The sequence below is a fragment of the Argopecten irradians genome, chromosome 7, assembly GCF_041381155.1.
Source record: "Argopecten irradians isolate NY chromosome 7, Ai_NY, whole genome shotgun sequence".
Lineage (NCBI taxonomy): Eukaryota > Metazoa > Mollusca > Bivalvia > Pectinida > Pectinidae > Argopecten > Argopecten irradians.
In genome coordinates, this window is record NC_091140.1 from 1,497,309 (window position 1) to 1,508,998 (window position 11,690).

Consider the following 11,690-nt stretch of genomic DNA (forward strand, 5'->3'; position numbering starts at 1 on the left):
CATCGACACTTCCTGTCAACAATAACATCATACATTGGTAACGGCCATACACTTTCTGTCAACAAAACATCATACATTGGTAACGGCCATCGACACTTCCTGTCAACAATAATATCATACATTGGTAACGGCCATCAACACTTCCTGTCAACAATACATCATACATTGGTAACGGCCATCGACACTTCCTGTCAACAATAATATCATACATTGGTAACGGCCATCGACACTTCCTGTCAACAATAATATCATACATGGTAACGCCCACACTTCCTGTCAACAATAACATCATACATTGGTAACGGCCATCGACACTTCCTGTCAAACAATAATATCATACATTGGTAACGGCCATCAACACTTCCTGTCAACAATAACATCATACATTGGTAACGGCCATCAACACTTCCTGTCAACAATAACATCATACATTGGTAACGGCCATCAACACTTCCTGTCAACAATAATATACATTGGTAACAACACTTCCTGTCAACAAAACATCATACATTGGTAACGGCCATCAACACTTCCTGTCAACAATAACATCATACATTGGTAACGGCCATCAACACTTCCTGTCAACAATAACATCATACATTGGTAACGGCCATCAACACTTCCTGTCAACAAAAACATCATACATTGGTAACGGCCATCACACTTCCTGTCAACAATAACATCATACATTGGTAACGGCCATCGACACTTCCTGTCAACAATAACATCATACATTGGTAACGGCCCATTCGACACTTCCTGTCAATAACAAACATCATACATTGGTAACGGCCATCAACACTTCCTGTCAACAATAATATCATACATTGGTAACGGCCATCGACACTTCCTGTCAACAATAACATCATACATTGGTAACGGCCATCGACACTTCCTGTCAACAAAAACATCATACATTGGTAACGGCCATCAACACTTCCTGTCAACAATAACATCATACATTGGTAACGGCCATCGACACTTCCTGTCAACAATAACATCATACATTGGTAACGGCCATCGACACTTCCTGTCAACAATAACATCATACATTGGTAACGGCCATCTGACACTTCCTGTCAACAATAACATCATACATTGGTAACGGCCATCGACACTTCCTGTCAACAATAACATCATACATTGGTAACGGCCATCGACACTTCCTGTCAACAATAACATCATACATTGGTAACGGCCATCGACACTTCCTGTCAACAATAACATCATACATTGGTAACGGCCATCGACACTTCCTGTCAACAATAACATCATACATTGGTAACGGCCATCGACACTTCCTGTCAACAATAACATCATACATTGGTAACGGCCATCAACACTTCCTGTCAACAATAACATCATACATTGGTAACGGCCATCGACACTTCCTGTCAACAAAAACATCATACATTGGTAACGGCCATCGACACTTCCTGTCAATTCCTGTCAACAATAACATCATACATTGGTAACGGCCATCGACACTTCCTGTCAACAATAACATCATACATTGGTAACGGCCATCGACACTTCCTGTCAACAATAACATCATACATTGGTAACGGCCATCGACACTTCCTGTCAACAAAAACATCATACATTGGTAACGGCCATCAATGATACTTCCTGTCAACAATAACATCATACATTGGTAACGGCCATCGACACTTCCTGTCAACAATAATATCATACATTGGTAACGGCCATCGACACTTCCTGTCAACAATAACATCATACATTGGTAACGGCCATCAACACTTCCTGTCAACAATAACATCATACATTGGTAACGGCCATCGACACTTCCTGTCAACAAAAACATCATACATTGGTAACGGCCATCGACACTTCCTGTCAACAATAACATCATACATTGGTAACGGCCATCGACACTTCCTGTCAACAAAAACATCATACATTGGTAACGGCCATCATGACACTTCCTGTCAACAATAACATCATACATTGGTAACGGCCATCATGACACTTCCTGTCAACAATAACATCATACATTGGTAACGGCCATCGACACTTCCTGTCAACAAAAACATCATACATTGGTAACGGCCATCAATGATACTTCCTGTCAACAATAATATCATACATTGGTAACGGCCATCAACACTTCCTGTCAACAAAAACATCATACATTGGTAACGGCCATCGACACTTCCTGTCAACAATAACATCATACATTGGTAACGGCCATCGACACTTCCTGTCAACAATAACATCATACATTGGTAACGGCCATCGACACTTCCTGTCAACAAAAACATCATACATTGGTAACGGCCATCAATGATACTTCCTGTCAACAATAACATCATACATTGGTAACGGCCATCGACACTTCCTGTCAACAATAACATCATACATTGGTAACGGCCATCGACACTTCCTGTCAACAATAACATCATACATTGGTAACGGCCATCGACACTTCCTGTCAACAATAACATCATACATTGGTAACGGCCATCGACACTTCCTGTCAACAATAATATCATACATTGGTAACGGCCATCGACACTTCCTGTCAACAAAAACATCATACATTGGTAACGGCCATCAATGATACTTCCTGTCAACAATAACATCATACATTGGTAACGGCCATCAACACTTCCTGTCAACAATAATATCATACATTGGTAACGGCCATCGACACTTCCTGTCAACAAAAACATCATACATTGGTAACGGCCATCAATGATACTTCCTGTCAACAATAACATCATACATTGGTAACGGCCATCGACACTTCCTGTCAACAATAATATCATACATTGGTAACGGCCATCGACACTTCCTGTCAACAATAATATCATACATTGGTAACGGCCATCGACACTTCCTGTCAACAAAAACATCATACATTGGTAACGGCCATCAATGATACTTCCTGTCAACAATAACATCATACATTGGTAACGGCCATCGACACTTCCTGTCAACAATAATATCATACATTGGTAACGGCCATCGACACTTCCTGTCAACAATAATATCATACATTGGTAACGACCAAAAGTAGAAGGCTTTCTTTACACAGAAAGCTGTAAATACAGGTATGTAAAGGAAACACCTTTTGTTTAGGGTGTAGAGTGAATGTAACAATAACTAGAACACTGACACGTCAGAAAGGGCCCCGCTATGTGTCTGACGTGCTTAAGTGGAAAAGTAGTATTTTGACAACGAATTCTTCCGTGTTAGCTATATGTTGCTAATAAATAATTAATGTCAACATTAATTGGGAAACCGATTATGGTACATTATTATAATTCTTTGGAAAAAGTCTTCCAAGTATTAAACTTGAATCCTTTTTTATTCTAATCATATCATGTAGCCATTTTGATTCAAATCATATTGACTTTAATTAATATATTAAGCAATGAATAATTTTATTTATTATGTCATAACAAATTGTTAATAAGTCCAAAAATGGAAAATGTGTCCACAATCTTTGATGCAGTGACCCCATCATCTTACCTTTGGTCAGTCAAAACTTTGGTGAGTTGACTTCTTGTTTAATTCTGAACAACTCTGCTTCATTATAAATGTTGTAGCAAAATGTTCATGAGAAAATAATTTTTTTAAATTTGACCTTGACCTTTGACTTAGTAACCTTGGCCCATGACCTTACCTTTGGACAGTCAACTCCTTGTTTAATTCTGAACAACTTTGCATCATAATGTTATAACAAAATGTTTATTAGTTAAGAGCAACAACATTGTGATTTTTTTAAATGTTAAAATCCAAGATGGCCGATTTTTTAATTTAATTTCAGCCTGAAAAATTACCAAGCAGATCTAGGATGGATGGGGAATCATCATGTAAAATATGGGGAAAATACTCCACTCCCTTCCATCATTAATGTGCAAAAGAAAAAAAACGGACAGACGGACGGACGGACAGACAGACGGACGGACGGACAGACAGACGGGACGGACAGACAGACGGACAACCTGATTACTATAGGGCACCCGCATCTCGATGGGCCATGCGGGGCCCTAATTAAGTCTGTGTACATTTTATGTAACATGGCTTAAATTGCTGAGATTACATAATTTACATGTGCACAAATATTAATGTCCCCTGATAACAGTAACAAAATCAGTCATTTTCTAAATAAACCATTAATCATGTCACAGAACATAAAAAACAGAAGGAAATGAAATGTTATATCCACATTGTTAGTGACACATAGGTAAATACTGTATTTTCCCTAATAAGGGCGCCGGGCGCAGGTAAATTAATGGCCGAGGGAGGTGACATTATTTCAGACCATTTTTAGGTTTTTTTTCTGAAACAGACTTTAGTCATCTTGCTTATAGTTTCGTGTTTCTCTGAAACTTACTATAACCAACTTAAGTTGTGAAGTAAAGTAGTATTGAATTTACATAATTATGAAGAAATGTATGCATCAGAATTATTAAACGTTGGTTAAATGTGTCTGTTCCACGGAATTTTGGCATTTCATGCTAGTCTGTTTGCTTACCATATGCATACACAAAATTGCATACAGTGCTTTTGATCGCTGTTTTTGTTTTGTGGCAAATGGGAAATACCAAAAACAGCACACAATAAAATGTTTAGAAATGATAACATTCCTGTCATTTAGGAACCTTCATCATAGATATACAGTAAGTATTCATAAAACCTGTATAGACATCACTAAAATATTGTTGCCAGTTAGTCTTCATCCTCATCCAAACATGTGTGTGGGACATTCAAGTGACACATTTTGTTTTGAACATGGCATTCTCGCTGTTTTAATGTGTAAACACTTAGCAAAAATGTCTTAAGTTGTCCAATGCAATAAATTTAGTGTTTATAAAAGATGATCAGATACCTGTTAAGCATCAGACTGATGTGACAAATCATCACAATCTGGCACAAAGATTGTACGAAAATGGTTGATTTTATTCAACAAAAATTGTGGGTCCTCCCTTATTAGAAGGAGACGCTCTTAATAGAGAAAATATGGTAGTTCTGACCTTCAGTGACACACAGTTAAACAGTTCTGACCTTCAGTGACACACAGTTAAACAGTTCTGACCTTCAGTGACACACAGGTAAACAGTTCCGACCTTCTGTGACACACAGGTAAACAGTTCTGACTTTCAGTGACACACAGGTAAACAGTTCTGACCTTCAGTGACACACAGACAAACAGTTCTGACCTTCAGTGACACACAGGTAAACAGTTCTGACCTTCAGTGACATACAGGTAAACAGTTCTGACCTTCAGTGACACAAAGGAAAACAGTTCTAACCTTCAGTGACACACAGGTAAACAGTTCTGACCTTCAGTGACACACAGGTAAACAGTTCTGACCTTCAGTGACACACAGGTAAACAGTTCTGACCTTCAGTGACACACAGGTAAACAGTTCTGACCTTCAGTGACACACAGGTAAACAGTTCCGACCTTTTGTGACACACAGGTAAACAGTTCTGACTTTCAGTGACACACAGGTAAACAGTTCTGACCTTGAGTGACACACAGACAAACAGTTCTGACCTTCAGTGACACACAGGTAAACAGTTCTGACCTTCAGTGACACACAGGTAAACAGTTCTGACCTTCAGTGACACAAAGGAAAACAGTTCTAACCTTCAGTGACACACAGGTAAACAGTTCTGACCTTCAGTGACACACAGATAAAAGGTTATGACCTTCAGTGACACACAGGTAAACAGCTCTGACCTTCAGTGACACACAGGTAAACAGTTCTGACCTTCAGTGACACACAGAGGAAAATAGTTCTGACCTTCAGTGACACACAGGTAAACAGTTCTGACCTTCAGTGACATACAGGTAAACAGCTCTGACCTTCAGTGACACACAGGTAAACAGTTCTGACCTTCAGTGACACACAGGTAAACAGTTCTGACTGACACACAGGTAAACAGTTCTGAACTTCAGTGGCACACAGGTAAACAGTTCTGACCTTCAGTGACACACAGGTAAACAGTTCTGACCTTCAGTGACATACAGGTAAACAGCTCTGACCTTCAGTGACACACAGGTAAACAGTTCTGACCTTCAGTGACACACAGGTAAACAGTTCTGACTAACACACAGGTAAACAGTTCTGACCTTCAGTGACACACAGGTAAACAGTTCTGACTGACACACAGGTAAACATTTCTGACCTTCAGTGACACACAGGTAAACAGTTCTGACTGACAAACAGGTAAACAGTTCTGACCTTCAGTGACACACAGGCAAACAGTTCTGACCTTCAGTGACAAACAGGTAAACAGCTCTTACCTTCAGTGACACACAGGTAAACAGTTCTGCCCTTCAGTGACACACAGGTAAACAGTTCTGACCTTCACCTCCTCCATGGAATACTCTATTACTAACTCCCAGTCTGTTTTATGATATACGTACTTTAACTTTATTCCTTCGTCACATGAATTTTGTATGATCTCCAATATTGATCAAGACTTCTATCTTGTAACACACTATTACAGTAACTCTTCATCAATTCTACAGAACTAGATTCTGTAACAGCTAGGCCATGCATCTCTCTCAGTAAGATGCACTGCCATGTTTCATTGATAATTCATTTAATAATTTTAGCAGACAGTGGTTTCGTAGGATTAGTAAGTTTAACGTCCTATTGACAGCCACAGTCATGAATGGTTGCCAGGTTTAAAATGTTGGAGAATAAGCCAGTTTGGCACAGAAAAACTATGGACCTGACCACTGCCCCTCATAGGATTTGAACTCACAACCCAGGAGGTGGAGGCCTAGGGCTTGCCGTAATATGTCAAGACATCTTAACAACTTGGCCACCGCGACCAAGGAATGGAGAGCTTTCGGTAATATGTCAAGACATCTTAACCACTTGGCCACCGCGACCAAGGAATGGAGAGCTTTCGGTAATATGTCAAGACATCTTAACAACTTGGCCACCGCGACCAAGGAATGGAGAGCTTTCGGTAATATGTCAAGACATCTTAACCACTTGGCCACCGCGACCAAGGAATGGAGAGCTTTCGGTAATATGTCAAGACATCTAAACCACTTGGCCACCGCGACCAAGGAATGGAGAGCTTTCGGTAATATGTCAAGACATCTTAACCACTTGGCCACCGCGACCAAGGAATGGAGAGCTTTCGGTAATATGTCAAGACATCTTAACAACTTGGCCACCGCGACCAAGGAATGGAGAGCTTTCGGTAATATGTCAAGACATCTTAACAACTTGGCCACCGCGACCAAGGAATGGAGAGCTTTCGGTAATATGTCAAGACATCTTAACAACTTGGCCACCGCGACCAAGGAATGGAGAGCTTTCGGTAATATGTCAAGACATCTTAACCAATTGGACACCGCGACCCAGGGGTCAGAACTTGTGGTAATATTTTGAGACATCTTAACCACTCAGCCACCATGACCCAGAGGTGGAGGGCTTGCATTAATATGTTGAGACATTTGAACAACTTGACCACCGCGGCACTTAAAAATCGAGGAGTTCTAGAATTGTACCTTTACTGTTCTTAAATACATCAATGATATAAATAACGGGTGTCAAGTAGACCAAATGTACCACTGATGCACCATGATATTCACATAATTAATTATACATTCATGGTAATTAATGTAATGTAATATAAGCAGGTTGTATCATCATTTACACATCTCCTGCAGGAAGGAATCTCTTACAACGATAATAACACTGACTGGGCTTACCACAAGGAGTCTGGTACTAGCAAATACACTGCAGATCAAGTTGTCCTCGATCCTTGTAAGCATTAAGATATTACTTGTATGGTCATTTCACTGACACAGCTGTAATCCCTTTAGTAGTACACACCTTATATATGTCATACCTGACACCGACAGACAAATTATATGCACATTTTGAGGACTAAATCTAATTATATTGATTCTGACTATAGAAATCTGGTATAAGGTTATATCATAATGTCAATCAAACTGCTGCATGCATGCATCTTTCCTCATATCAATCACATCAATAATTGGCTAGTAAGCTGCTCTAGATCTACACACAGTAATTAATTATCTGACGTTACTGGTCTTGGGGTATATATATACCCACGACTTATCATTACCAGAATCTATCTGATCTGTGAATGCCATCAGACCTGGCCCCGTGATCTGCCGTGGGAAGGCCAAGGTGTTATAGATAAATTAGTATATACCCCCTCTAAACACGATCAGCTGATCATAAGACATAGTACACAACACCACAAACTTACACTCTTACATGTTATACAGGTCCTGCTGTCCCTTATCTCCTATCTCTTATACCTACATATCATACAGGCTCAGGACAGACAGACAAGGAGTTAACACAAAGTTTAATATCAAACTAACAATATAAACATTCCATATATCACATTACCTACGTACACAGGCTCAGGACAGACAGACAAGGAGTTAACACAAAATTTAATATCAAACTAACAATATAAACATTCCATATATCACATTACCTACGTACACAGGCTCAGGACAGACAGACAAGGAGGTAACAAAACAAAATTTAATATCAAACTAACAATATAAACATTCATATACATCACATTACCTACGTACACAGGCTCAGGAACAGACAGACAAGGAGTTAACACAAAATTTAATATCAAACTAACAATATTAACATTCCATATATCACATTACCTACGTATCATACAGGCTCAGGACAGACAAGGAGTTAACACAAAATTTAATATCAAACTAACAATATAAAAATTCCATATATCACATTACCTACGTACACAGGCTCAGGACCGACATACAAGGAGGTAATTAACACAAAGTTAATATCAAACTAACAATATAAACATTCCATATATCACATTACCTACGTATCATACAGGCTCAGGACCGACATACAAGGAGGTAATTAACACAAAGTTTAATATCAAACTAACAATATAAACATTCCATATATCACATTACCTACGTATCATACAGGCTCAGGACAGACAGACAAGTAGGTAACACAAAATTTAATATCAAACTAACAATAAACAATCCATTATATCACATTACCTATGTATACATCCTGCTACACTACTGTATAATTACAACATTATCCTCGTCCTCTAAAAATGTCTAACTCTGTATTTACCATTAAGATATTGTCAGCAAACAATTTAAGATAATTTTTTTTTTTTCTTTCTTTGTAAGACTAAGTAGTAATTGCTATGTTACTAAATAGACAATTCTGTCCTCTATAAGAAGTTATCTGGGTGTTGACATTCTTTCTGGGACTATAACATATTCTTCAATTTTCTGAAACCCTTATTTATACTCTAAATGATAAATATATATCAAGATAATATAAGTTGTGATATATGGATATCCCTGATCGGTATCTCCATCAGTGTATACTATGGATACTGTATTTGACCCAATAACTGCCCAGGGCGTTTAAAAAATTAACAAAATTAAAAGATGCTAATAAGACGAAATTATTGCAAATCTAGACAGTTTTTTTTTAGATTTGGCCTTTATTTGTGCGTGGACAATTGAAATCGAGGCCTCAAAAAGGGGAAGGGCGCTTATAGGACATGGGCGCTTATTGGGTCGAATACATATTACATATGGTTCTAAAAGCAACTAGGTCAGACCAACTGTGTGTAAGTCTTAAGCTTGTGACCTAAAAATTGATAGACAAAGGCTGATTCAGATACTTAGAAGATCTTGACTTTTCTCTGACATAAATACTTGGCAGTACTGAAAGGTCTTGTTACAATGGTAGGATGCATATGAGAGTTAAGACTTAGATCTGGACATCACAACAGGCCCAAAAGATATAACTATCAACCCATCCCAAGTCAATGTTCCATTATCACTTATCAACTATGTCTAGTCAAATATTCGCTTACTTCCCTCAACAACTTTTGAAACAAAAACATGTAAGATAATTAGGAATATGATAAAACAATCATAAATGTATACATATATATACATATACCAAAACTTGTAAATAAATAAACGAAAGATTTCTTTGCATATCAATGCAACTATCTTCATTTCCTTATACAAGTTTATCTTAAGGTTAAACAATAGTTTTAAATCTTATTGTTTGTCTAATTGAGATCTTACTTACCATTTATCCTTAATATCAGTATAGGTAAGATATGAACATGCAAGTAAAACATGTACAGGTAAAATATAAACTGGTAAAACATGTAAAGGTCACAGGTGCACACAGCCTCAGACGGAGGTCGATTACATTAATACATGTCCCCTCTGGGACTTACTAATTATACAATTAAGTTCCACATCGTCAGTAGAGCTTGACACACATGCTGTTGACATCATTTCCGTTAAAGCGTGAACAAAGAAGCAGGTTTATCTTGTCATCATTGATCAAACTTTCCTCAGGCGTTCGATTACGCTCTGTCATCGGAATGGAACAACAACGGCTCTAAGCTCTACTGATAGCCATCTAGCCATTTAATTGGACATTTTTTTTATCTTAACTAAATGTTTCTGGGCAAATCTTCTAAGTAACACTGTTTAATATCTCTGCTTAACAGATGATTTATATTCAAATATATGCACAGAAATGATACAGAAAACTTCATCAGAGAAAATCTTTTCAATGTATAGTCAGAATTTGTAAGACAAACCGGTAACTGGTATTCATTAAAGATACTCCATCGCCGATAGAGCATAAATGACATTCGTCATTAGAACAATGTTTTATAATGTATATATATGTCTAATTAACACAAAAAATAATATAAAAAAATCTGTTCTGCCTTTCGTGCATGCGCAATCAGCACTTCATTCCATATAGGATATAGTGCCACAGATTTTTTTCAAGATGCAATTAATTCTATTTTATATTTTTAACTTGAAGTAAAATTAGAAGCTCAAACTTTTCAATGGTGGTAATGTTGTAAATTAAGTAACTTTTGTAACTGAAGAAAATTACTAAATCATCTACTCCTGTTTTTGATAGTGAAAAAGTACCAATTGTCAGCGGTGGAGCATCTTTAAGATAAATTCTTAAATAAATATATTGACTCTATTATCAGTATGATATAAACAATGCTTGATAATTATATCAGTTCATTGTCTATAAATGTTGTGATCTCCTTCCCATCCTTACTGTACCTAAACCACAATAAAGTAAATTAACATAATACATCTTCTATTTATATTCAACCTCAATGGTCAGTAAATGGTCAGTAAATGGTGATCAGTCTTACACATTTCAAGGCAGATAAAGACATTACCTATGGTCACTCAATAGATATGCATGGAGGTCAAAGTGAGATCATTTACAGAGATATGACCAGATGTTTGTTAACCAATCGTCAGTGGAATGTCCTATGCCCCAAGCAGCATCCCATAATAACTCAATGTGGATTTTCTTTTGTATGTGTTAACAAACACTTATCTGTATCTAAAGAAGATAACAATAACCTTCAATAATCTGGCAACTTTCTTTGGCTTACCGATGCATATTCTGGACTAAACATTTTCTGGATGAGTTACACAAATACATTTCTGAATCATATATGGTATTGTGTACTGACAACTCTGTGTATTGAGAGAACACACAGAAAGATTATCATCAAACTATATACTAATTTGTACAACATTAGGTTTTTATCCCTCATCATATGTTACAATGAATATTGGCCATGCCACCTTGTATATTCTAGTATATAGAAAACCA